The sequence below is a fragment of the Pleurodeles waltl genome, chromosome 4_2, assembly GCF_031143425.1.
Source record: "Pleurodeles waltl isolate 20211129_DDA chromosome 4_2, aPleWal1.hap1.20221129, whole genome shotgun sequence".
NCBI classification, from domain to species: Eukaryota; Metazoa; Chordata; class Amphibia; order Caudata; family Salamandridae; genus Pleurodeles; species Pleurodeles waltl.
The window spans coordinates 623,677,412-623,704,579 of NC_090443.1; the positions used below are offsets into that span (position 1 = coordinate 623,677,412).

The 27,168-nt window shown below is 43.5% G+C and overlaps 1 protein-coding gene across 2 annotated transcripts in view; it reads left to right on the forward strand.

Annotated features, from left to right (window-relative positions):
• Positions 1-27,168, forward strand: part of TTLL7 (tubulin tyrosine ligase like 7) — a 950,867-nt gene that overhangs the window by 215,317 nt on the left and 708,382 nt on the right. For both annotated transcript variants that reach the window (XM_069232204.1, XM_069232205.1), the window contains one exon: positions 19,462-19,538. The gene's annotated coding sequence lies outside the window, so the exon portion shown is untranslated. The remainder of the gene's footprint in view (positions 1-19,461; positions 19,539-27,168) is intronic.

Sequence of the window (27,168 nt, forward strand, 5' to 3'; positions counted from 1 at the left end):
ACTATATAGTGTATTAACAATAACCTGTGAAAATTAGGTTTCAGAAAACATTAATCATTTGCACATCACCAAGTGTTCTGACTCTTTTTTCATCCTATTAAGATATTGTTTTCATCACACAGAAGTACAATAAATGGTCTTTCACAGCTACTGAAGTATATTTTGAAATTTTTGTAAAGTTGACTTAGTTATATAAATGTTGTGTGTTAGAAAAAACCTGATATCAAAAGCCTTTCATTTCACATAGGTCAGACAGTTCACCTTACAAAATCCTGGAACTCTGTAGTCACAAGGAAAAGTATTTGCATTGCAAGAAGACAAACTGACTTTTGACCTCTGTCTCTGACCACAGAGCAACTGTGACAAGAATAAGATTTAAAGGCATCTTAATTGCTAATTCAGTTTCTGATTGAACAGAACACCTCTTCTTTGTCCACTTGCCAGAAGGGTGGAGTGGAATCAAAAAATAGCTTGAGCTCATAAAATAAAACTGTCCATAGCGAGTGAGTGGTCAAGTAGATATTTAGAGCCCTAACTTTGTCCTCAGGGTAGCAAGGCAGAGCAGTCCAAGGTTACTCAGGCAAGATACTGTAGGGGCAAGAGACTCGGCACTCAGAAACGCAGCAAAGAACACTCAATACATTGTTGTCTAATCAGTACTTTGTCTTCATTTAAAAATAAAAATACTCTATTTCCCCCTCAACTAAATACTGCATGCACATCTACAAAATATACAGCATGGTCTATTTTGACACACTCTATAGGGCCTTCCTAACAACAGGAAGTGGACACTAAAGACACATTCAGCTTATCATGTAACACCCTTAGGGATCCCTCTACCCCTTGGGCTGGAGGCACCTCCACTGATCAGTGTACCAGCAAGCCCTGTATCCTAGAGCCACAACACTCTTATATGCTTAAAATATATTGTGAGTGCGGTTAATAAAAGTCAGGCCTAGTAAGACTGTCAGAATGTTATCACAGCCGTTAAAAACAGAATGATAAGATCAAACCACACTGCAGTCAGTATTAACATATATAACGGTATGGTACCTGTTTTCAATAGCGGGCAACAATATTTTCAGTAATTCCCTGTCAATATCATTATTGGCAATACAGCAATCACTGGTCAGTTCAACACAGTATATGAATTGTTTATTTTTTGTCTTCTCGTTCCACATCGGCTGTAAAGCAGCCTCAGAACCTAGAAAAAACACCTATGAAACCCAAACCAATGAGCCTAAATACCCCAACTCTTGGAATTTTTTCAATTAAGCCGAATGTCTCCGAAGGCCATAAATTCACTCTTCTGGGAGTCTCAGAGTACCACTACACTGAGACAATGGGACTCTCCTGGGAGTGTGCCATTTCACCTGATATACTCCAGAACTGACCAGAAAACAATATGGTGCCCTTACCCCTACTGGGGGGACATCATAACAAACATGGAAATTAGTGGAGCTTGGCACTACGGGTTGTGACTTAGCCCAGAGGTAGTTTCTCCTATATTTCTTTTTCATTTTTAGAACACTCTCAGACGCAGCTTGACTTATTTTTTAGATCTGAGTACCCCTGCCCTCCTGTGGGGAATCTGGGAACGTATAAGTCCAAGGGCTATTCAGGAGCCCATGCCCGCGTGACTGGGCCAACTCCCCACTAAGTCAACACTGTTTTCTGAGTTGTGCAGAAGCCAGCAGTCTTTTTTTTCCTTTCACAAACAGAGATGGGTTTTCCTGTTCGCCACTTCTTTGCATCCCCTTGGATATGGGCAAGGGGATTTGAAGGAGGCACAGCACAGTACTTCCACCTCTCTGCCCCACCTCGGAGCTTTGATTCAGAACCTAGAGGTGCTCCACTCTATCTCCATGGTGTTGGCCTTCCCTGGGGGTGTAGAATTAAAATGAAGGGGAGTACTGCATGCATACCTCCAGAGCAATCTTCTTCCTGGGCCACACGGATCCCTAGTCTAGTTGGTACCCTGGAGGGAACTGCATTCATACTGGCTCTCCAGGGGTCCCAGACAGAGCCAATGTGATGTGGACACCTTTTCTTTGGCCTGGCTGCCCAAGAGGATCCCGTCAGACAGGCCAAAAAGAAAAGGACCTACTCAAACATTGTTTTCTCCAGCCCTGTGGTACTCAATTGGATGAGCATTAAGCTTCTGGTGGCAGATGCTAGCCACAAGGATTATCCATTTTGACCTTGTGGCCTGTTAAACGTTGTGGTGTTTTGCATGAGCTTTTATTTCACTGGTCTCCTTCGGGTGACGGGGAGCTCAGGCCCTGCCCTTTAGTTCCTCACGCCAAAGACATGCTCTTCTGACTAGGCTCCTGGTACTTCTTTTGACTTTTCAGCAGCATCTTGAAGCTCTCAGGACACGTTACCTTTGTTCCTGCATTTCCCAGGTCCTGCCACCTCCTGACTTCTTGCAGGATGTGTATGTGGCCAGCAGGAGTCAAGAGGTCCTCCTTTGGTTGTCCTCCCTCTACAGGACCAGTCCAGAGACCCCCCAGGTGACCCCTGTCCTCCAGGGTCTTCCAACAAGCCTACCCCTATACTGTCCATCAGATGGAATTTGGAGGAGTGCCACTGGCACTGGAGAGACAGATCCACAGAGTCCAAGTCAGTACAAATCCAGGCTGTCTTACGAGTCTAGACAGTGGTCCATCCACCATTGGTCAATCCTTCCTTGGAGTCCTGTATTAACCAGTGCTTCTCAATGTTTCCCTCTTGTGCACAGGTTATTAAGTGAGGTTGGAAACTTCCAGAATGTGGGCACGCACTTCTGCCCAATCAAAAATTGGCAGATCATCACTTGACCTGTGTACCTTTCTTGCTGCACAGCATCTTTGAACTTTCAAAGATGGTGACTTCAAGTGGTTACCGGTTACAGCCTTCTGAGAACTCTAAGCCCTGTCACTACCTACCATTGCAAAACTGGTTCCTTCTCACCAGACTTCAAAGTGAACTGCTGAAGAAACTTTAGCCAGAGGTTTGACTTCTCTGCTGTTAATTTCCTGGGCAGGGCATTTCCTGGATTGTCAGGCAGTCTGAGCGTATTTACTATATGTAGATTCTGTCCCTTTCCCCGCCCAAGAGCATGCTTAATTTCTTCCAGATGGGCCGATTAATTGGGTAAGGCTTTCATCTGCCTACTGGCCAGCAGATTAATTAACGTGGCCCAGCTCAGTAGTTCAAAGCCCAAATCTAGTTAAGGGCTGATTTAGCAAAATATGACCAAACTTAAATTACATGAAGGAGTGCAGTTATGATTAATGCCCTTTGGACCCTTGTTTTCCTAGAGAAGCTCATGTTGAACTTCTCTCTATGCCCAGCCAATATGAAATTATACTTCAGTGCATCTTTTGCCTACAGTGTAAATACACTTAAACTCTTTCAGTGAAGCACTACTCCCTTATACTATATTCATATTTCATTTTGAATGATCAATCAGATTATAAAGGCTGAACAGGCTAAAAACAATTTATTAAAGGTCCAGACTGTGCAAGGCTATCTGTGTGCTGGTACGAGGCTGAGTTAATCAATCATCCCACTTGCTGAACCTACATAGGTGTATGCATACTGTGCATATGTGACTGTGTGCAACCAGCCTAGAGGAGGGGTGGGTGGAATGTTTCATTTCGCTTGCGGAATTGGTGGAATTTGTCATTCCATGTTACTCTTTAACGGAGTTCCGGCCATATTCTACCATTTGCCACGTGGTGGAATTTCTCTCTGTGAGGCTCCAGAAAATATGAACTGGTGATGGCAAGCAAAATTTAGTGTCCCCTTGTGTGATTTTCTAATGCTGGAGGTCGCGAATGTCATTTTCTACTCCAGCAGCAGCAAAATCAACTCAAATGGCTGCGTGCTCTTGTGCAATGCATGGTGTCATTCGTGCTGATTTTTCAGCCCTCTTGTGCTATTGCCACTAAATTGCAGCTCGAGCGGCATATTTTTGGCCCTGTGGCGGACGCCTGTGGAAATTTGCAGAGTTTATTTGGGATAAAATTCTGTGAGGTCTGCTCACCCCTGGCCTCTTACTTCCGCTTTGTAGGAGTGGACCCTTTTTAAAAAAAAAGCAGGCGGTGGTGGTTAGCACTCAAACCCATTTTGCCAGAGTAAGCAGTGAGTGAGTGAGACTTGGTGAAAACCACTCATAACAGCAAATATCGAAACACTTATATAGACACACTTGGTGGGCCAAAAGGCCAAAAATCTACGAGGGCTATAAGGGTTGGAACCTATTCCTTCCCGTCTAACAATCTTTGCGTAAAGTAGTGTAACCAATACTACCTCCCTCTACGTCATTAAGGACTATGTTAGCATTAATTTTAAGTTTGTTCCTTGTGCAAGTTACTTAAACCTACAACTGTACTACTCCACTCTATGCCAATCCATGCAACTCCACTCTATGCCACTCTACTTTGTACCACTCCACTCTCCTCTATGCGACTCTACTCAATGTCACTTCACTCTACTTCACTCCTTTCTACACTACTCCACTCCACTCTACTCTATGGCACTTCACTCTACGCCACTCCCCTGTACTCTGTGCAACTCCACTCTATGCCACTCCACTCTATGCCATGCCAGACTACTTCACTTCACTCTACTGTATTCTAATCTACTTTGCACCAAAATAGTCCATGCCACGCCATTCCTTTCCACACAATGTCACTCTAAGGCAATCTGCACTACTCCACACTACTCCACTTTATGCCACTTCACTCAATTCTATGCCATGCTACACTTCACTCTACACCACCTTCACTCTGTGCCAGTTGACCCTAGGCCGCTCCACTCTACACCACTCCTCTCTATGCCACTCCATTCTACAGTACTCTACGCAACTCCACTCTACTCTACTCTGTCACACGCCACTCCATTCTACTCCACTCCACTCTCCGCATTCCACTCCACTCTATGCCACTCTACTGCACTATACGCTACTTCACTCTACTTCATTCAATTCTCTTCCACTCTTCTGCGCTCTATGCCTGTCCACTCTGTGCCACGTTATTTCACACTATTATACTCTACTCCTATTTACGCCACTCCATTCTACTCTGTACCACTCTAGACTTCACTCTTCACCACTTCACTCAATGCCACTCCTCTCTACACCACTGTACTCTATGCCACTTTACTCTATCCCTCTCTACTCCACTCCAATCCACATAGTGATACACCATGGTAATCTGGGCCCCACCATGCCACTCCATGCAACTTCACTTTACACCACTCCATGTCACTCCATGCTCTGCCACTCTGTGACACTCCATGCCACTCTGTGACACTCCATGCCACTCCATGCCATTCTGCACCATGCCACTCTAGGCCATTCCACACCCCTCCATTCTACATCACTCAATGCCACTCCACACTGTACCACTCTGCAGCTCTCTACGACACTCTGTGTCTCTCACACCACTCCATTCTACAATATTCCACTCTATGCCACTCAACTTTGCACCACTCCGTTTCTACACCAGTGGTTCTTAACCTTTTGAATTCTGTGTACTCCACTTAATCATTATTGGAATTCAGGGATCCCTATTAAATCTTTATTTGAAACCTGGGAGCCCCAGTGAGTTGTTATTGGAAGCTGGGGACCCCAGCCTTAGCAAGTTCAATGCTTTGAACTGAAAAACAATATACAGAAACATGCATTCATCAAACAAATGTACAAATGGTGAAATATTTGATTTAATTGACAAACAAATCTAACATAAATTTACATTTTAATACAGTGGTTGAAGCCTTTTCAATTCAATGGAGGTCACCCATCGTTCATTGCTTTATTCTGTTTGATGCACTTGCACTGCTCAACAAATCAATACAAAGATACCCACTTAAATTTATAGCCTCTAGTTTCAAATTTCTTCACAGCTACAGAACGTTTTTAAATTTTCAAGTTTATGTTTTGCTTCTTTATTTATTCACACCTCATTAGTCTAATAATATTATTTAATTTTATAAGCAGTCGCAAATCCCCTAAGTAGGCTTTGTGGACCCTCAGTGGTCCAGGGCCCACAGTTTAAGAACTGCTGCTCTACACCAGTCCATTCTACGCCACTCTACCCTATAGTACTCCACTCTATGCCATTCTCCTTTACTCTACACCACTTTCCACTCCAATCTATGTCACTTCACTCTATGCCACTCTGTGCCACACCGTGCAATTCTAAACCACCCAACTCTATGCCACTGTACTCTATGCCACTGTGCTCTACGCCACTGTACTCTACTCCACTGCACTTCACTTTACTCTTTGCCAGTCTGCACTCCAAGGTATGCCACTTACTCTATACCACTCATCTCTATGCCAGTGTATGCCACTCCACTCTACACCACTCCACTCTAATCCACTCCACCCCATGCCATTCTACATCACTCCATCCAATACAGTTCCACTCAAAAGCACCACTCCATGTTTTCCCATACCAATCCACGCCACTCTATGCCATTCCACGCCACTTTGCGCCACTATACACCGTTCCACTAGATGCCACTCCACTCTGCATGACTCTACTCTGTGCCGCTCTACTCTGCACCACTCTGCTTTTTGTCACTCAGCTCTATGCCACTTTACGCAGCTTTACTCTATACCTCTTTGTTCTATGCCACTCCACTCTGCTCTACTCCACTGCAAACTCCACTCTATGCCACTTCAGTCTACGCAACTCTATTCCATGCCACCCTATGCCATGCCTCTCTGCCCCATTCCATAACTCTTTACTCCATGCCTTTCCACTCTACTATATTCCATGTCACTCAACGCCACTGTACGCTACTCCACTCTATGCCACTTCACTACGAACCGTCGCTCCACTATATGCCACTCTAGCCTACTCCACTTTATGCTACTCTGCTTTATGTCACTCCCCTTCACACCACTTAACACCACTCTGTTTTGTGCCACTCCACTCTGCTTTACACTACTCCACAATCCACTCTATGCCACTTCACTTTACCCCACTTCACTCTGTGTTACTCTACTCTATGCCACCCTATGTTATATCTCTCTACTCTATGCCAGTCTAGGCCACTCTATGTCATGCCATGACACTCTTCTCCATGCCACTCCACTATACTTAACTCCACTTTACTCCCTGCGACTCTACTTCACACCACCCTACACTTCGTGACTCTTCTCTATGCTACCCTACTCTATGGCACTTTACTCTATGCCACTCTCCTCCACGCCACTGTTCCCCACACCACGCTGAACAACAGCCACACTGGTGTACAGCATGGCTAAAAGACATTGGCAAAGACAACAGTTCTTGCATATGGGAAATGTTTTGGATTTGCCAATGCTTGTTATAACCTCCTAAAGCCAATACTACACATGGAATACATGGCTCTAGCCAGACAAGCTGTAATTCTCTTAGTTCTGGTTGGGAGTCATGTGTACCAGGATAGTGAGTTTTGCTTCCCACTGTGTTGGTGTCTGAAGTGTGATGTTCTCCTCCAAGAAACGGTACCTAAATGGCAATGAATGGCTCCCTTAGGGATAACTACCGGAGGTATTATGACCATTTATACACATATTGGGATTTTTCGTTACAAATTTAGAGGCTAAATACAGACCTATTTGCATTGTACTCATATGTACAGCACATTAGGTTTTGAATTTGCGTTTATACAATGCATCATGGATGTCAATGTGGTATAGCCAGGGGTAGCAGTTGCTATACCCGGATTTCACTTTTGGCACCCTTGTCATTGTCCTTGCTAGCCCTGGTCTCAGGGTTCATCAAGGTGTTGTCATGAACCAGAGTTGGTGGAAGTAGGGATTTAGGAGGGCCTGCAGCACCCCCAAAAAATTTAACTGGAGGTCTAAAGTAGAACGAGCTATAAAGACGCATTTAACATTTTATTTTTATCTTGTCAAATATGTTTGTTCAAAGGCAGAGGCCCATTGTAATGACTTCTTGCAAATCGCTGCTTATACCTTTAACACGGGGATTAGTACTTACTTTTTCTTTCTCTGACAGAAAAGTGTGGAATTTTCTTATTTAAACCAAATAACAATCTTGCTGTAGTACACGGAGTTTCAAATGATTTCTGACACACAATACAATGTAAATAAGTGTAAATGATATACACAAATATTTAAAAATATATCAGAAGTATGGAAAATACAAATGAGGCATATTATTTGTTTTCTGTACTTCAGAAATGTGATGGAACAAACATTTGAATAAGTTCACAACAAGCCAAGATACGTTACTGGTGCGATTCGCAAATGATAAATATGCACTGAACCCGGATTTCCACTTATTATAGTTTGATTGCCATATAGGATTAACAGTAAAACTGCATGACTGATGCAAATTTAGTGGCCATTAAAAAGGCTTCTTACATGGAAAATGTGATATATGTAAATGACAGTACAATACAAAACCATTCAACTCTTTCACTTTGGACGATGTACTGCAAAATGCACCTCTGCACACATACTACTGAAACAGAATTGGCGCGGCTCATTTACTACAGTTGTTCTTTGTCTAATGCTTGGGTTTTTCACAATTACTATGATTTCAGTGATGCAACATTGGTGGTAGCAATCTAAGTGTAAAATTTGTTTTGGCGGCACTGTAATGAAGCAAAAGTAAACAGGACTCCCACTGCCAATATACTCTGAGAAGGTTCCACTGCCTGCCATTGACCTATTTCTTTAGTAGGAAATGTAAAGCTTTTGAATGGCTATGTCTGGGACAGGAAGTGTGATGTTATTCTCGTGATGGTGGCCAGAGTGCATTGTAGTCACCTGATGACACACCGCAAGGCCCCGCCTCCCTCCACACACAACCCCAGGCCAAATACACCGATAATCAAAGTGTCTGTGTCATGGAGTTGACAACATTTGGTCTAGGGCCCACAACGTCTCCGGCATATGATGTTACTTTCACTCACATTGGCGTTTTGGTGAATCAGTGTTCATTATAGTGCAGTTTGACGATCTGTAATACCTCTAATTCTGAAAGGACTTCACTCAATAAGACTTTTTGTATTGTCAGAGTGAATAAAAAGTTTTCTAGCTTTGGCGTCAAGAATTTTCAGTTCTATTAAGGACACGGAGGCGAGGACTATGCTTCTCTCTCTTTACTGCACCAAAAACAACAGCCAATGAAAAAACTTTAAACAGAAAACTACGTTTCCCAACATTCCCATTAGTCCATATCACTGTCCAATCATATGTCATCCCTGTTACAAATGGGGTATTTGGTTGGCAGTCAGGTTACCCCCTGTCCAAGCAAGGACTCTCACTGTAGTCAGGGTAAAGGAGAATCACACTCAGTTAGCCCCCGCTCACCCCATGGTAGCTTGGCACGACCAGGCAGGCTTAACTTCAGAAGCAATGTGTAAAGTATTTGTAATAACACACACAGTAATACAGTGAAAACACTACAAAATGGACAACACACACGTTTAGAAAAATAGGTAATATTTATCTAAATCAAACAAGACCAAAACAACAAAAATCCAACATACACAAGTCAAGATATGAATTTTCAAAAGAATAAGAGTCTTAGGGCCAGATGTAGTAAACTAAAATTTTGAGACTTGCAAATTGCGAGTCTGACCGACTCGCAATTTGCAACTCACAAAATGGGATGCAGAAAGGTGTCTCAGACACCTTCTGCGACTCGTTATGGGGTCGCAAAGACCCACCTCATCATTATTCATGAGGTGGGTCGCAGTTTGCGACCCCATAGCGAGTCCCTGCACTCACAGGGATGGTGGCCTGCTGTAGTCAGCAGACCTCCATGTCTGTGACTGCTTTTTCAATAAAGCAGTTTTTTTTTCATTTTGCAGCCCGTTTTCCTTAAAGGAAAACGAGTTGCAAAATGAAAAAACTTCCGAAACCATTTGGTTTCATTTTTTTCAGAGTACGCAGTGGTCCATAGGACCACTGCCTGCTCTGAAAAAATATTGTTTTCGGCATTCACAAAGGGGAAGGGGTCCCCCGGGGACCCCTTCCCTTTTGCGAATGAGTTACCACCAGTGTGACACTGATGGTAACTGCGAGTTGGTTTGCGACCGCATTCGCGGTCACAAAGCAACTGAACATGGCGATGCGGTCGCAAATAGGAAGGGAACACACCTTCCTATTTGCGAGTCGCATCCCCAAATTCTCGCAATTTGAGGATGAGCATCGCGTTCGGCCTTTTGCATGCCGCAAACTGCGTTTTTCGCAGTTTGTGACATGCAAAAGGCTTCGTACATCTGGCCCCTAATCCTTAGAAAACAGTGAGAATGCTGTTGTTACACAAAGTACCTGGTTAGCGTAAAGAATAAAGCCGCACAGGTGAGCATGCATCAGAAAAGGGTAGCGATGGGTCCATCCTTTTTCTCGCAAGTGAGCCAGTGTGTCGTTTTGTTTTCCGGTCGGACCCCTTCCCTTTTGCGAATGAGTTACCACCAGTGTGACACTGATGGTAACTGCGAGTTGGTTTGCGACCGCATTCGCGGTCACAAAGCAACTGAACATGGCGATGCGTTCGCAAATAGGAAGGGAACACACCTTCCTATTTGCGAGTCGCATCCCCAAATTCTCGCAATTTGAGGATGAGCATCGCGTTCGGCCTTTTGCATGCCGCAAACTGCGTTTTTCGCAGTTTGTGACATGCAAAAGGCTTCGTACATCTGGCCCCTAATCCTTAGAAAACAGTGAGAATGCTGTTGTTACACAAAGTACCTGGTTAGCGTAAAGAATAAAGCCGCACGGGTGAGCATGCATCAGAAAAGGGTAGCGATGGGTCCATCCTTTTTCTCGCAAGTGAGCCAGTGTGTCGTTTTGTTTTCCGGTCGGGTCAGCGATGCATCGTTTTTCTCCCTTGCAAGAGAGTGATGTGTCAATTCCCAGACGGGGCACCTTGTATCCGTGCTGAGTCAGGTTGACTTGGACACCCAGGGACGATGCTTTAAAAATCCATTTGCACGGTATCAGAAAACCACGCTGCATGGGGTTTGAATCGTTATCACCCTCCATAAGCGGGTGTTGCGCTTCGTTTCTCAAGCCGTGATGCGTTGATCTCCCAGCTGCGATGAAGGTGGAGCGTCAATTTTGGCTGCACAGGCAGCGGTGTGTTGTTTATCAGCCTCGTTGTGGAAGGTGCATCAAAAATTTCGCAGCAAAGTGTTCGGTGTGTGGATTTCCAATTCTTGTCTGCCAACTTACCCTCTCAAGGGCCCCGGGACTGGATAGGGCACCACTTGGCAGGGCAGGAGTCTCAGCAGAGAGTCCGGGTGCTGGCAGGGGAAGTTTTTGATGACCCTGAGAATTCAACAACAGGAGGCAAGCTCAGTTCAAGCCCCTGGAGATTCTTCTCAAGCAGGAATGCACAACAAAGTCCAGTCTTTGTCCCCTTTCACAGGCAGAAGCAGCAACTGCAGGATAGCCCAACAAAGCACAGTCACAGGAGGGGCAGCATTTCCCCTCAGCTCTTCAGCTCTTCTCTTTGGTAGAGTTTCCTCTTGATTCCAGAAGTGATCTAATTTTCAGGGGTTTTGGGTTGAATAATTATACCCCTTTCTGCCTTTGAAGTAGGCAAATTTCAAAGGAAAGTCTCTTTTGTTTGTAATATCCTACCTTGCCCAGGCCAGGCCCCAGACACACACCAGGGGCCTGGAGACTGCATTGTGTGAGAGCAGGTACAACCCATTCAGGTGTAGCTGACCACTCCCCCCCTACCTCCCAGCACATATGGCTCATCAGGATATGCAGGCTACACCCCAGCTCCCTTTGTGTCACTGTCTATAGGTGAGGTGCAAAGAGCCCAGCTGTCAAACTGACCCAGACAGTTAATCCACAAGCAGGCAGAGTCACAGAATGGTTTAAGCATTAATACATTATTCACCACAGCAACCTGTCCATCTCTTCCAAGATGACTCACATCATTTGTGAATGGAAGGTGCCCAGGATTGAGACAAGAAAAATAAAATGTTTTCCGAAACTCCTGGCATTTGCCAATGTCCCCGGAAAGTCTCCATGCCATGAGCACAACTCCTCTGTCATTATCAGCGGATGAGGTAACACTGCTGGGTCCAGCAACAGAAATGGATGAGAGGAAATGCATATTGGATGAGCACACAACAGTGCCATTGCCACAGGGAACCAAAGTTGACCCTTCCACAAAGGCGTCACCAAAACAATCTCATCTGTTTGTCTCCTCACCTCAGAGAGTACTCTGAAGCATGGAGAACGGGGTAAAGGCTTATAAGAGTCCTGTCTCCTATGACTGAAGGTATGCATCTGATCCCATTGCTAAGGGATCCGGTCTCCAGCTAAAACTTTGGGGCAGCTGAGCATTCAGCCGTGAAGCAAACAGGTTGACTGAACATGGACCACAGAACCGATTCATACTGGAAAACTTCAGAGGGTCCATTTTCTAATCACTGCCATCTCTCAGAAAGCAAGAGTTCCAGTCTGGAACCAGGGTGGACCATTCTGGAATGTACTCCGCCATCACAAAAATCCAATGTTGGGGGCAAAACTCCCAGAAATCCTTGGCTATCGTTACCAAGACTTTGAGATTTGGTACTCCCCATACAATGTATATAACACACTGCTGAAATGTTGTCTATGCAAAGCCGAATACAACAACACGCTTTGTGAGGGGAGAGAGACCGAATCGCAAAGGCCCCCGCTAGCAGCTCGAGGCAATTGATGTGGAGTGTCTTCTCCAGAGAGGACCATCATCTCCCGTATTATACCGAGCTGCAGCGAGCTCCCCAGCCCCAAAGACTGGCATCTGACTCTACCACTACTTCTGGAGTGGCTGTAAATATTGCCCTGCCATTCCAAGCATCCATATGATCTAACCACCGGGTTATTTCCGCTCTGGCCTCGTTGGATAATAGGATCTGCTCGAAGTACGACAGACCATTGCGAAGATGTAAGATCTTTGGTCGCTGCAGCACTCAATAGTGAAGGGGTACTGGGAAGAACGCCTGGATGGAGGAGGCTAGAAGACCCACTAGTTGAGCCAGGGCCTTCAATAATATAGTCAGAGAGACAAGGGCTCTCCTCAACTCTTTCTTGATAGAGGTCCTCTTCCAAAGAGGCAACAACAGTTGCAGTCTGATAGAATCTACCTGGAAACCTAAAACTTCTGTGGTTTGGGACGGAATCTAGATAGATTTCTTTGGATTGATGAGGAAACCCAGATCCTGAAGAAGTTGCATCGTCCATGACAAATGCATCAGCACGGTCTCCACTGATTGGGCCATGATGAGGATATCGTCCAGGTAGTTGATGAGGCAAACTTCTCTTTCTCTGAGGAATTGAACCACTGGCCTCAAAAGCTTGGTAAAACACCAAGGGGCGACAACAGGCCGAAGGGGAGGACGGTAAACTTGTAGCATTGACTTCCCCAGAAGAACTGCAGATACCTTCGATGCACTCCTTAATTTAGAACGGTTAGGTAAGCGTCATTGAGTTCTAGACTTACCAGATAATCTTTTTCTTGTAAACGTTCTGTTAGAAGATGGATACCCTCCATCTTGAAGTGACAATAGACCATCCAGGAGTTGAAATCTCAAAGACTGAGTACTAGACGGGAGCCTGCGCCTTTCTTTTGGACCAGGAAGATTGAACTGACAAAACCCGAAGGATGATGATTTGTTTTGATTATAGTTTGTTTGTGAAGCAAAGCGGGGACTTCTAGATCTATGAAACTGCTGTCTTTCAGGGAAAAATGAATATCTTGAGGGGGAGTGGATTGCTTGGGAGAGGCATAAAAATCTAGCCTGAACCCCTGAACAGTTTGCAAGATCCATGGATCTTGAGAAATCGTCTCCCAAACATATATCCCTGTATCATTCCCCCAGAATTACTTCTGAAAATTGAATGATTTTCACCTGTTGCAGTGCCATCTGCTGCAGAGAAACCACCTTGGTTATTGCCTCTGAAAGCGTGGCCCGGCCTACTCTAGATCTGGAATGATAGAATTCAGATGCGGTATAGGAACCGCATTGTTCCCTTTGGGATAATATCCACGGCCAGGCACTGGACCGCTGAAGCGGCCCAGACCGGACAAAAAGGCCTCCACTGAACATTTTCTTCATCAATGTTTGGGCCTTGTCTAAGGCCAAAAAGGTGGTCACATACTTTCCCGAAGTCCTTCACAAATTTCTCACCAAACAACATGCCATTTGCCATTGTTACAGTCTTGATAGGTGCCAACTCCACCAACTTAGGATCAATCCTCATCAGAAACAAACGTCTATGCTCAGTAGACATCATGCAGTTGCCATTGCTCAACAGACACATGGTCCTCTGAGCCCACTCCAAGATCACCTCAACATCTAATGGAGAATTCGATTCTTTCGCTTGTTCCGCTAGTTCTAATATCTTTATGATAGGAATGGAAATGTCAAGCAATTTGTCTTGACAGCCTTTCCATGCTCGTTCCAAGCCTTTCTTGGGGTCCTTTTTGAACTTTTTTTATAAAGGTCGCTAAATTGGGGTCCAATTCATGTGTTTACGCTACTTTACCCAGTAATGAGGGGCGTGGGCATTCAGACTATAAGGTACTGTAGACATCTCGATTAAAGCCTTTCCGAATTCTGTCCTGTACATAGTGTGCCACTTCGGCACAAGGATCCCACTCTGTGCATTGGGGATGAATAATGGATTCCGGAGCAAAGGACAAATCTCTCTGTGTCTGGCTATCTTCTTCAATATTTCTGGATTTGGGTTTGCGTTTACCCGATGGCTTTGTATAATCTTGATCTGAATCGGAAGAATGGGAGGAGGCCCACTGTGAGGCATCAAGTGTGATGATGGAGAGTCCCGGAGAAGGGCCTGAGGCTCCTAACGAAGATAATGGATCATATTAATGGTCCATTAGCACTGACACAACCATCTGCACAAGATCCTCCGCCGATTATGCACGACCCATAGAGGCTTGTTGGGCAAGGCCCAAATCAGATGTTCGGTCATCCCTAGACATATTCGGAACAAGGGACCGTCCCCTGAGCTCATGGTGACCATACCTCATCAAGGGGGTAGTAAAAGGCTTCAGTGCCTTAATTAGAGCCTGGTTAACTGAGTCTTGAACATGACAGCCCAAGGCCTCAACTAATCTCTCCTCCATATGATGCTCTTCACTCACTTCCTGGGAGTCTCTTGATAATAATCTTCCTCCTCAATGTAGTACGCCATTATTTAGACTAGGAGGGCCAGAGGATTTCAAAGGGGGGGCAGCACAGCAGGTTCAGCAAGCAAAAAAGCTTAAATGAGGCAACAAAGCTTTTAATGTGGAGGGAGCATCTGCACAAACCCTTAAGGCAAAGCCCTACACTGTTTTTTTCTCCCTGCCTGGCGCTCTTGGGACTGAAGCTTAAGCAGCACACGTTGCACATGATACATGCGATGCGATCAGAGAAAAACACTTGAAAGCAGAGCGGAATGTCCGGGCGCATGCGTGGCACCAGAAGTAAAAAGAGGACGTGTTCCTTTGCTTCCAGCAGGTGCATACAGGTGTGCGGATGCATTCTGTGCCCCACATATGAAGTGGCAATGCTGCTAAATTATGAGCAACACTCCGCTCTGCCTGTAAAAAGAATGGTCAAGGGGCCGTGCGCGATCTGACATGGAAAGGAGGAAACGAATCAGAGCGACCGCAACAGGCTGGCGGTGCTTCATTGCCCATTCTGACCACGGCGTTAAAGCCGCGGTCAGAAAAGGGAATCGGCCGGTTTCCCGCCGGATTTCCCCTGCTTGGGCAGAACCTCCATGGCGGCGCTGCAAGCAGCGCCGCCATGGAGATTCCGACCCCCTTCCCGCCATCCTGTTCCTGGCGGTTTTTACCGCCAGGAACAGGATGGCGGGAACGGGTGTCGTGGGGCCCCTGGGGGCCCATGCACTGCCCATGACACTGGCATGGGCAGTGCAGGGGCCCCCTAACAGGGCCCCAGGGAGATTTTCACTGTCTGCATTGCAGACAGTGAAAATTGCGACGGGTGCAACTGCACCCGTCGCACCCCTGCAACACCGCCGGCTCCATTCGGAGCCGGCCTCTGTGTTGCAGAGCCTTTCCCGCTGGGCCGGCGGGCGCTCCCTTGGCGGGCGCCCGCTGGCCCAGCGGGAAGGTCAGAATGGCCTCCGCGGTCTTCTGACCGCGGAGCGGCCATTTGGCGGTTCCCGCCAGACGGGCGGCGTCCGCTGCTCGCCAGGGTCAGAATGACCCTCAAAATGTAGTTTATCCCATGCATCATATAGACAGAAACCTGTTCTCTATGCCTACAAATCTTGTTTTTTCAAGGAGCTGAACTGGAAATAAAAAGTAATGTACAATTACAGTATAGAAATATTATTAATTGATTAATCCATTTAACTAAACATATTAGGGTGGTTAATTGTTAAACTGCATAGCTGATTCCCTCTGAAGAATCGTTTTCATACAACATAATTTAGTACGACGTTGAAGAAATAATAGGTTTCCCATATTGGTTATTAAAATAAAACTGAATAAAATTTGTATATAGGTTGTAAATAAACTAAGAATACATGGAGCCTCTCCTCCTGTTCTATGTCTCCATTTAAAATGGAGCCCTTTGTTCACAATTAACCGGGCTTAATATTGACACAGTCTGTTCTCCCAGGTTCTACCTTATAATTTAGATTAAAAAAACAATGCATAATAATTCCCTGTCAATGGCCGGATACAACCAGAAATTCTGTGCCACTGGGTGATGTTGTCTAACTGATTTCATTACGTTAAGACTCTATGTATGCTAACTAAATGCGCTTTGTATGTACAAATTGGTCTAGTAATGATGTAGAACACGGTTTGTTTATACTCATTCTCTAAAAATATATTGCAGCTTCCACTTGCCCTTGAGGCACTGGTTAGTTCTTCAAGGACATCCTTTAATTGCATATTGAGTATTTTCTTTGTCTGAACTTAGAGAGCATCAGATCTGTAGGAAGCAAAAACGTGATGATTCAGTGAAACAATTGCATCTACCTTGCCTCATTTCCTCAAAACGTATAGGACACTATTCCATGCAGATATTTTCTATATTTGTGTGATTAACTTATCACCTACAAAATATATTAAGGAATTTGAGTATGCTGCCAGCATGGTATGGTACCAAAATATTGCGGTCTAAATATCGCCTTACAAAAAGAGTGTGATCTAAACACATTGTTTAGAGAAATATCACCCCATCACAGTTAGCTTTAGAAAATCTGCACCAGTGGGTCGATATTCTTGTAAACAATATTTAGCCCTTGATATTTATGTCAGATGATATTTTTGTAATTGGCATTCTGTGATACAACTACTAGCATATGGCCCACGGAATACCTCAATTCCATTTTAATCATGTTTTAAGATAACAGGAATTAATGCCCATTCCTGTTTCAAAATGGGAAAAAATGCAGCATGTGGTGCTGTACTACTGAATATCAAGGCTGTGAGTTTCATGGTACAAGATTATCGTGGACAAAATATGGACAAACAAAATATTGAAAGATAAATGCATATAGATGAAGCACACATTTACTGTTCATAACTCCACATCTACATACCTTGACGATATATATTGTCTAGGTACATATGTGTGGAATTAGGTCAAGAAAACCGAAACTTACCTTTCAGTATTTTGGATGTGATGATTTGTTTACTTTGATAATCGATATCTAGCGGGCATCTGTTTTGCTTTCACTAATGACCAAGCTGACAAAAATCTCTGGAATGCACTTCTCAGTTTAAAGAAGACATTTATTATTACTTCAGCACGAGGTTCCTAAAAAAATGAGATTAGTAGTTCAAAAGCACACGTTTAAAAATATCACAGCAGTGAAAGGAAAATATATAAAAATGATTCTCAACTGCAATGTACACAGCAAATATATGTGATTATAGTATAGCATAATTGCAAAGCAAAGAATAAAGTAAAAGCTCATCACCATAGGGCCTGCCAAGCTCTTCATCTTTCTCATGCCAGCAAGAAGATGACCCCCATTCAACTGCGACATTCGACGTCTAATTGTGACCGAGGTCTTGGAAATTCCCTTGCTACTGAGCAAGAACCGAAAGGGCTTTCTAGAAAAAACTCTCCTATGAAAGAGAAATATTCAAACATGCTGGCTACTGTTGGTCAGAGTTGGAAGAAAAACTTTGAAAACTGGCCAACATTTGAAGGCTCTCCTCCCAAGGCCACACCATTCCCTGCACTGAAAAAAGAAAAATTACTTTCTTATCATGCTAACTGACTAACTGTCCGTGGTTAGTGAGAAAGAAATACGAAAAACAAGCACAGTTTAACATGTGGAAAAACACAGCTCAACTGCAATGTCTCAACTGCAATGTCTAACGCCACAATAAAGTTAATAGGCAGCTAAACTGAATACAAAATGTAATCTGCAATTGGTGAACACTGAATAACTAATCCAAATGCAAAGTGATGCAACACAAAGTCAGTGGTCAAACATACCTATTTTACTACAGCATCCCAGCATGTAGGTCATTCCATGCAGAGCCAGTTTTAAGATGGTGCAACCACACTGGGTGCTGAACTGGAGGGGGACACTGACCTCATGGGTTGCACTATACTTAGCAATATCTTACGATTTACCTTACCATGTAAAATCACCTGCTGCAAAATTCCTTGTGTGTCCAACTTTCAGTCAACGATTAAAATGTCGAGATAACTCTAGTGACTAATGTTTCTGCTAGCAAGAGAGATTAGAGTTTTGTCCACTGGCAGTTTTGAATCGCCATAAAGTAGCGCAGTGTGTTAATATGCCTGCTGCAAAGAACAGATCTATATTTTATGTGGATAGCTCAGAGGATTAGTAAAGCCAGCCTTTACCAGAGCTTTAAAACAAATGTATTGTATGTTTGAGAGGGGCTTGAAGTGATGAGGGGGGCTTTTGCCGTGTGGTAGTGAGGGAGTCCAAAGAGGAGGTTATGAGGGGGAGCACCAAGAAGATTGTCACACCGGGCACCACCAGCGCTAAAGCTGGCCCTGATTGCATGCCGGTACAATGGTGACACCAGGGCACATGCCAGTCTTCACCTATCATAAGCCTAGAATGTGGTGAATGAAGTTTCATTCCTGTGTCTTCGATTTGTAAGCCAAACAAATTGCAATTGTGTGTTAGTACAAACGTCACTGACTCCTTTAACATATGTGTGTAGGTCAAGAAATTTGAACAATTGACTGTCACTGCTGGAATAAACTGTCGTTAGACTAAGAGCCTCAGAAGTGCACCAGATAAAACCTTCTCAATATCTGTAGCAAAATAGTAAAGAGCAGACCACCTGGACAGTGACTGGTGGACAATGTCCATATATTGCATGGAGGGTTTAGATCAGTTTCATCCTAAGTGTATGTAGACTTTTATCTGAAGTAACAGTTTTTCTAATATTAAAACCACAATTGTGATATTCATTTTCAATAAAAATGCCCTTGTGTTCCTCTCTTTTGCAGAATAATGTGGGGATGATGAAGTGTATTCAAGAAAGCTGATGATCTCTGACCAGCACTTCCACGTGCATTTTGCAAAGGTAATATGTAGACATTGCTGTGTCTTTTTTTAACATTATGGAGACTTTATGGAATTTTTGTAATCCAATTTCCAGTTTACATCTACCATTACTTTTTTGTGCACTGAGGTGGCATGCCCTGCACAACCTGATAATTTGAACAAAAGACAAAAAGGGATTTTGTTAATCTACAGGTCACACAATTGGATAATTACTCCTTAGAGGTAACACAATGACAGCTGATTCCTATTTCTGGTAATTCCTTAGTTCAAAACATCTTGCACAGCCACATTTTAATTTGAAAAACAGGTGCATTGATATGTTGAATGCTGTGATTTCTTTTTATTGTGTCTGATTAATAATAGTGCCTGGGGTGAGAGATGATCCTTCCATTGATTTAAACAGCATTCTCCTGTTTGTATATTTAATAACAACAGCAAAATAGTTTTCTTAGCAGTTATTCTCTAATTTGTGAGTGTGGACCCTGGCAACTGAATAAAAACAGTCTGGTTATGTCACAACACAATTCTGAGAGAATCTCTGCTCAGCTTGTGGTAGCTAAGCAAAATCAGTATGCAGTCCCCAGAGACGTATGTGTTAAGCTTATGCACTGGAATTTTGAAGTCAAGAAAAAAGCACAATACATTTCCAAACCAATTTAGAAACAAAGGAAAGCTATTAAAAGGACATTGAGATCTTCAAAATAGAGTAAGGTGAATGGGATATATGCATTTTTAAATTTGAAGGCAAAAAGCGGCCAGGAAAAAGTAAAGCACTATTGAAAAACAACTGTACACACAGTTCCAGTGGACCAACGTCCAAGACTGCAGCTGTCAATGGTTTCTTGGAGTTGGACACTTCATCATTGAGCTCCAACTAAAGGTGTTGATTTTGGCACCAAAGGCTCAGCATGGGACATAGCTGGATGGATAGATTTGCAGCCTTGCCCCAGTCCAAGGAAATCTCTTCAAACTTTGTGGCTTTTTTGGTTCTCAGAATGTCCAGCTGGGCAAGCCCAGAAGCTGTAACTTTGCTTGTCTCCATGAGGCCAGATACCTTCCCTGTAAAATCCCACTGAACCCGTTTTTAGTGCGGCAAGCAGTTCTTAGCTTCAGGAGCCTGGTTTTTATGCTGTCTTGGGTACAACCTCTCTGAGAAAACCTCAGGACATTTTCCCATTTCTCCAGCGATGGAAACAATGATTAGGTCCCACTTAATTCAACTGCAAGGAAAATTCTTTCTGATCAGTCCTTCAGCCCCTAGCTCCAAAGACAGACACCTAGGCACCAGGTCTCCCACCAGCAAAGTTTTCTGTATTGTCGGGACAGCTGAGGTCAGCTGGGTCCTCTTGGATTCAGGAGTCCTTCAGCTTTACGAACTGGCAAACAGAATGCTGACCACCGGACCCTTGGAAAGTAGTTCCACTCCCTGGATGCCAGTAGCAATCAGGACTCACTGAGTAAGTTCTCTTCTTTCAGCAAGAGGCAGGATCTTTTTTTCTGCCCGCATTGTCGTCTTCTTCAGGTGTCGTTTTCCTTGGTCCAAATATGTTCTGGGCAGCTGTTACTGTACCCTAATATACAGCTAATCCCTGCTAAGTGGTCAGCACTTAACAACAAAGGCACCTTCCTGTGCTATGGAAGGCCATTGACTTCTGAGCCAAGTCTGTAAGCTCAGATAAGGATGTACATTCAAACTCAGAGGTATTATGAGTGGCAGAACTGGTGTTAAGACGGTTCTGACTCAGGCAGCATATAGTACAATTTATAATAATTTTCCACTCAGTTTATCAGAAACACGATTCACATTTAAATCGGGTTTTGAATATTAAGTGGGAAATAACTTTGTCACTTTTCTAACATGTTCCCAGGTCGATATGTAGAATTACATATTTTAATTATATTTATGTCCATTGATGGAAAATGTAGCTGAATCTACACAGTGAGATAACTTTTAGTCTCTGTGAGAGCACACTTTTTTAGAGTATGCCACTTTTTTTAAATATATGAGCCACTTGTTTGTAGAATTTCTTTTATGGCACTTTTCATAGCCATGTGTTAATGCAGTGACTATAAATCCGTTCTGGTACTTGTGTATTGTATTGTATTGTAATGTATTTATATAGCACTTACTACCTCTGATGAGTCGTCAAAGCGCTTTTCAGCAAGTAGCACCCTATTCCGGAACCCAAAAGGAATTAGTGGTGGATTAGTATAGAGAAATATGAGTAGAGTTTTAGTATTATTATGAGTTAATTTGAGCAGAGAATATGTGGGTTTGTTAGTTGGATTGGCTAGAGTAATGGAGGGATAGAGGAGGGAAGTATCCAGAAGTGTTAATTGGGAGTTTATAGTAATAGGATGAGGCTTGGGTTGAGTAGAGGGGAGATGGAGGAGGGAAGAATCTATGGAAAAGGTTAGGGAGATCACATTAGCAGGAGGGGCTTTGGATGAGTCTAAGGTGAGAGAAATGAGGGAGAATTTAGTATGGTTGTTAGGGAGATCATGGTAGTAAACTGAGGTTTGGGTGAGCTAGATGTGGGAGAGGGGGGAAGAGCTTAGGCAGGGTTATTTTGGAGATAAAAGTAGTAGAATGGGTTTGGGATGAGTCAGAGTGGGGATGGAGGATAGATTGATAGATACATTACATATGGTGATGGGTAGACAAAGTAAAGCTTACAAGAGAGTAAATTCATATTATTTTTATTTATTTATAATTTTATATATATATACATTTTTTAATCATTATTTTTATTTTTATTTAATTTATTTATTCATTATTCTTATTATTATTTTACTTTAATTTATTTATTTATAATTTGAATTTTATTTACAGATTGTATTTTATATATTTTTATTTAATTTTTCTGTAGTACAGTAGGACGAGAATAATAAATAAATAGATATTTAAATACATAGTAAGGGAATATATGTTGAAGGGATATAATAATGGGTATAATATGAGAAGAAAAGTAGTATTGTTTAAACACAGACTTTCAAGATTTGTAATATTTGAAGTTAATTAATAAGTGTACTTTTCTAACATTTATATATCTTTCCTCAATTTTTAAATAGCGAAATGCTTATGATAATAAAACATTTGATCAGTGTGATATAAAACGAGAGCAGGGATTCATAAGTATCTAATATAACAACTTATCTAGGAGCTATGCAATGACTTATGAACATGTTAAGCATAGAATAACATACACATATATAGATGGTTTTGTGGTTAAGGTATATAGACGATATTTTTATAATTTGGAAAGGTGATATGAGTACTGCTACACAGTTTTTGGAAGAGATCAACATAAATGATTGTAATTTAAGATTCACTGGGAAAGTCCATAATTATGAGATTGAATTTTTAGATGTGAAAATAATGATTGTCAATAACAAAATAGAAACAACATTATATAGAAAGCCAACAGCCGGCAATAGTATTCTGCATGCCACTAGTTATCATCCACAATCATTGATTGATAATATCCCATTCGGTGAGTTGCTAAGGGCCAAAAGAATTTGGAGCACAGAGCAAAATTTTAAAGAGGTACAAGGAGAAATGGTTTACAGATTACATGATAGGGGATATTCTCAACCCATATTAGAAAGGGCAGTGAGAAAAGTAAAATCACGTACCAGGGATTTGCTTCTATTTTCTAGACAAGACGGAGGAGTATCTAGGACATGTAACAGAACAGGACAGAGATTGAACAAGTTAGAGAATACAACGAGGTTTATAACCACTTTCAACATGGCACACTTGGAGATGAGAAAGTTGCTACAAAAGCATTGGCACATGCTTAAGAGTGATCCTGTGATTGGGGAACAAATAAGCAATAAACCTGTTATAACATACAGAAAAGGAACATCCATGAAAGATATTTTAGTCAAGAGTGACGTGAGAAAGGTAACGTCTAATACTAATTGGCTCAAACCCCAAGATGGCTTCTATAAATGCTTTAACCCCTTCGCTGCCAGGCCTTTTCCCCCTCCTGTGCCAGGCCCTTTTTTGCCTATTTGGGGCAGTTCGCGCTTAGGCCCTCATAACTTTTTGTCCACATAAGCTAACCAAGCCAAATTTGCGTCCTTTTTTTCCAACATCCTAGGGATTCTAAAGGTACCCAGACTTTGTGGGTTCCCCTGAAGGAGGCCAAGAAATTAGCCAAAATACAGTGAAAATTTCGTTTTTTTCAAAAAAATTGGAAAAAGGGGCTGCAGAAGAAGGCTTGTGGTTTTTCCCCTGAAAATGGCATCAACAAAGGGTCTGCGGTGCTAAACTCAGCAGCTTCCCAGCTTTCAGGAACAGGCAGACTTGAATCCGAAAACCCAATTTTTCAACACAATTTTGGCATTTTACTGGGGCATACCCCATTTGTGCAATTTTTTGTGCTTTCAGTCTCCTTCCAGTCAGTGACAGGAATGGTCATGAAACCAATGCTGGATCCCAGAAACCTAAACATTTCTGAAAAGTAGACAAAATTCTGAATTCAGCAAGGGGTCATTTGTGTAGATCCTACAAGGGTTTCCTACAGAAAATAACAGCTGAAAAAGAAAAATATTGAAATTGAGGTGAAAAAACCATCAATTTTTCTCTACGTTTTACTCTGTAACTTTTCCCTGCAATGTCAGATTATCGAAAGCAATATACCGTTACGTCTGCTGGACTCCTCTGGTTGCGGGGATATATAGGGTTTGTAGGTTCATCAAGAACCCGAGGAACCCAGAGCCAATAAATGAGCTGCACCCTGCAGTGCGTTTTCATTCTATACCGGGTATACAGCAATTCATTTGCTGAAATATAAGGAGTAAAAAATTGCTATCAAGAAAACCTTTGCATTTCCAAAAAGGGCCCAAGATAAGGTGTTGAGGAGCAGTGGTTATTTGCACATCTCTGAATTCCGGGGTGACCATAGTAGCACGTGAATTACAGGGAATTTCTCAAATAGATGTCTTTTTTACACACACTCCTATATTTGGAAGGAAAAAATGTAGAGAAAGACAAGGGGCAATAGTACTTGTTTTGCTAATCTATGTTCCCCCAAGTCTCCCGATAAAAATGGTACCTCACTTGTGTGGGTAGGCCTAGCACCCGCGACAGGATATGCCCCAAAACACAACGTGGACACATCACAGAAAACAGAGCTGTTTTTAGCAAAGTGACTACCTGTAGATTTTGGCCTCTAGCTCAGCCGCCACCTAGGGAAACCTACCAAACCTGTGCATTTCTGAAAACTAGAGACCTAGGGGAATCCAAGGAGGGGTGACTTGTGTGGCTCGGACCAGGTTCTGTTACCCAGAATCCTTTGCAAACCTCAAAATTTGGCTAAAAAAACACATGTTCCTCACATTTCTGTGGCAGAAAGTTCTGGAATCTGAGAGGAGCCACAAATTTCCTTCCACCCAGCGTTCCCCCACGTCTCCCGATAAAAATGATACCTCACTTGTGTGGGTAGGCCTAGCACCCGCAACAGGATATGCCCCAAAACACAACGTGGACACATCACAGAAAACAGAGCTGTTTTTAGCAAAGTGACTACCTGTAGATTTTGGCCTCTAGCTCAGCCGCCACCTAGGGAAACCTACCAAACCTGTGCATTTCTGAAAACTAGAGACCTAGGGGAATCCAAGGAGGGGTGACTTGTGTGGCTCGGACCAGGTTCTGTTACCCAGAATCCATTGCAAACCTCAAAATTTGGCTAAAAAAACACATGTTCCTCACATTTCTGTGGCAGAAAGTTCTGGAATCTGAGAGGAGCCACAAATTTCCTTCCACCCAGCGTTCCCCCACGTCTCCCGATAAAAATGATACCTCACTTGTGTGGGTAGGCCTAGCGCCCGCGACAGGATATGCCCCAAAACACAACGTGGACATATCACAGAAAACAGAGCTGTTTTTAGCAAAGTGACTACCTGTAGATTTTGGCCTCTAGCTCAGCCGCCACCTAGGGAAACCTACCAAACCTGTGCATTTCTGAAAACTAGAGACCTAGGGGAATCCAAGGAGGGGTGACTTGCGGGGCTCGGACCAGGTTCTGTTACCCAGAATCCTTTGCAAACCTCAAAATTTGGCTAAAAAAACACATGTTCCTCACATTTCTGTGGCAGAAAGTTCTGGAATCTGAGAGGAGCCACAAATTTCCTTCCACCCAGGGTTCCCCCACGTCTCCCGATAAAAATGATACCTCACTTGTGTGGGTAGGCCTAGCGCCCGCGACAGGATATGCCCCAAAACACAACGTGGACATATCACAGAAAACAGAGCTGTTTTTAGCAAAGTGACTAACTGTAGATTTTGGCCTCTATCTCAGCCGCCACCTAGGGAAACCTACCAAACCTGTGCATTTCTGAAAACTAGAGACCTAGGGGAATCCAAGGAGGGGTGACTTGCGGGGCTCGGACCAGGTTCTGTTACCCAGAATCCTTTGCAAATCTCAAAATTTGGCTAAAAAAACACATGTTCCTCACATTTCTGTGGCAGAAAGTTCTGGAATCTGAGAGGAGCCACAAATTTCCTTCCACCCAGCGTTCCCCCACGTCTCCCGATAAAAATGATACCTCACTTGTGTGGGTAGGCCTAGCGCCCGCGACAGGATATGCCCCAAAACACAACGTGGACATATCACAGAAAACAGAGCTGTTTTTAGCAAAGTGACTACCTGTAGATTTTGGCCTCTAGCTCAGCCGCCACCTAGGGAAACCTACCAAACCTGTGCATTTGTGAAAACTAGAGACCTAGGGGAATCCAAGGAGGGGTGACTTGCGGGGCTCGGACCAGGTTCTGTTACCCAGAATCCTTTGCAAACCTCAAAATTTGGCTAAAAAAACACATGTTCCTCACATTTCTGTGGCAGAAAGTTCTGGAATCTGAGAGGAGCCACAAATTTCCTTCCACCCAGCGTTCCCCCACGTCTCCCGATAAAAATGATACCTCACTTGTGTGGGTAGGCCTAGCGCCCGCGACAGGATATGCCCCAAAACACAACGTGGACATATCACAGAAAACAGAGCTGTTTTTAGCAAAGTGACTACCTGTAGATTTTGGCCTCTAGCTCAGCCGCCACCTAGGGAAACCTACCAAACCTGTGCATTTCTGAAAACTAGAGACCTAGGGGAATCCAAGGAGGGGTGACTTGCGGGGCTCGGACCAGGTTCTGTTACCCAGAATCCTTTGCAAATCTCAAAATTTGGCTAAAAAAACACATGTTCCTCACATTTCTGTGGCAGAAAGTTCTGGAATCTGAGAGGAGCCACAAATTTCCTTCCACCCAGCGTTCCCCCACGTCTCCCGATAAAAATGATACCTCACTTGTGTGGGTAGGCCTAGCGCCCACGACAGGATATGCCCCAAAACACAACGTGGACATATCACAGAAAACAGAGCTGTTTTTAGCAAAGTGACTACCTGTAGATTTTGGCCTCTAGCTCAGCCGGCACCTAGGGAAACCTACCAAACCTGTGCATTTCTGAAAACTAGAGACCTAGGGGAATCCAAGGAGGGGTGACTTGTGTGGCTCGGACCAGGTTCTGTTACCCAGAATCCTTTGCAAACCTCAAAATTTGGCTAAAAAAACACATGTTCCTCACATTTCTGTGGCAGAAAGTTCTGGAATCTGAGAGGAGCCACAAATTTCCTTCCACCCAGCGTTCCC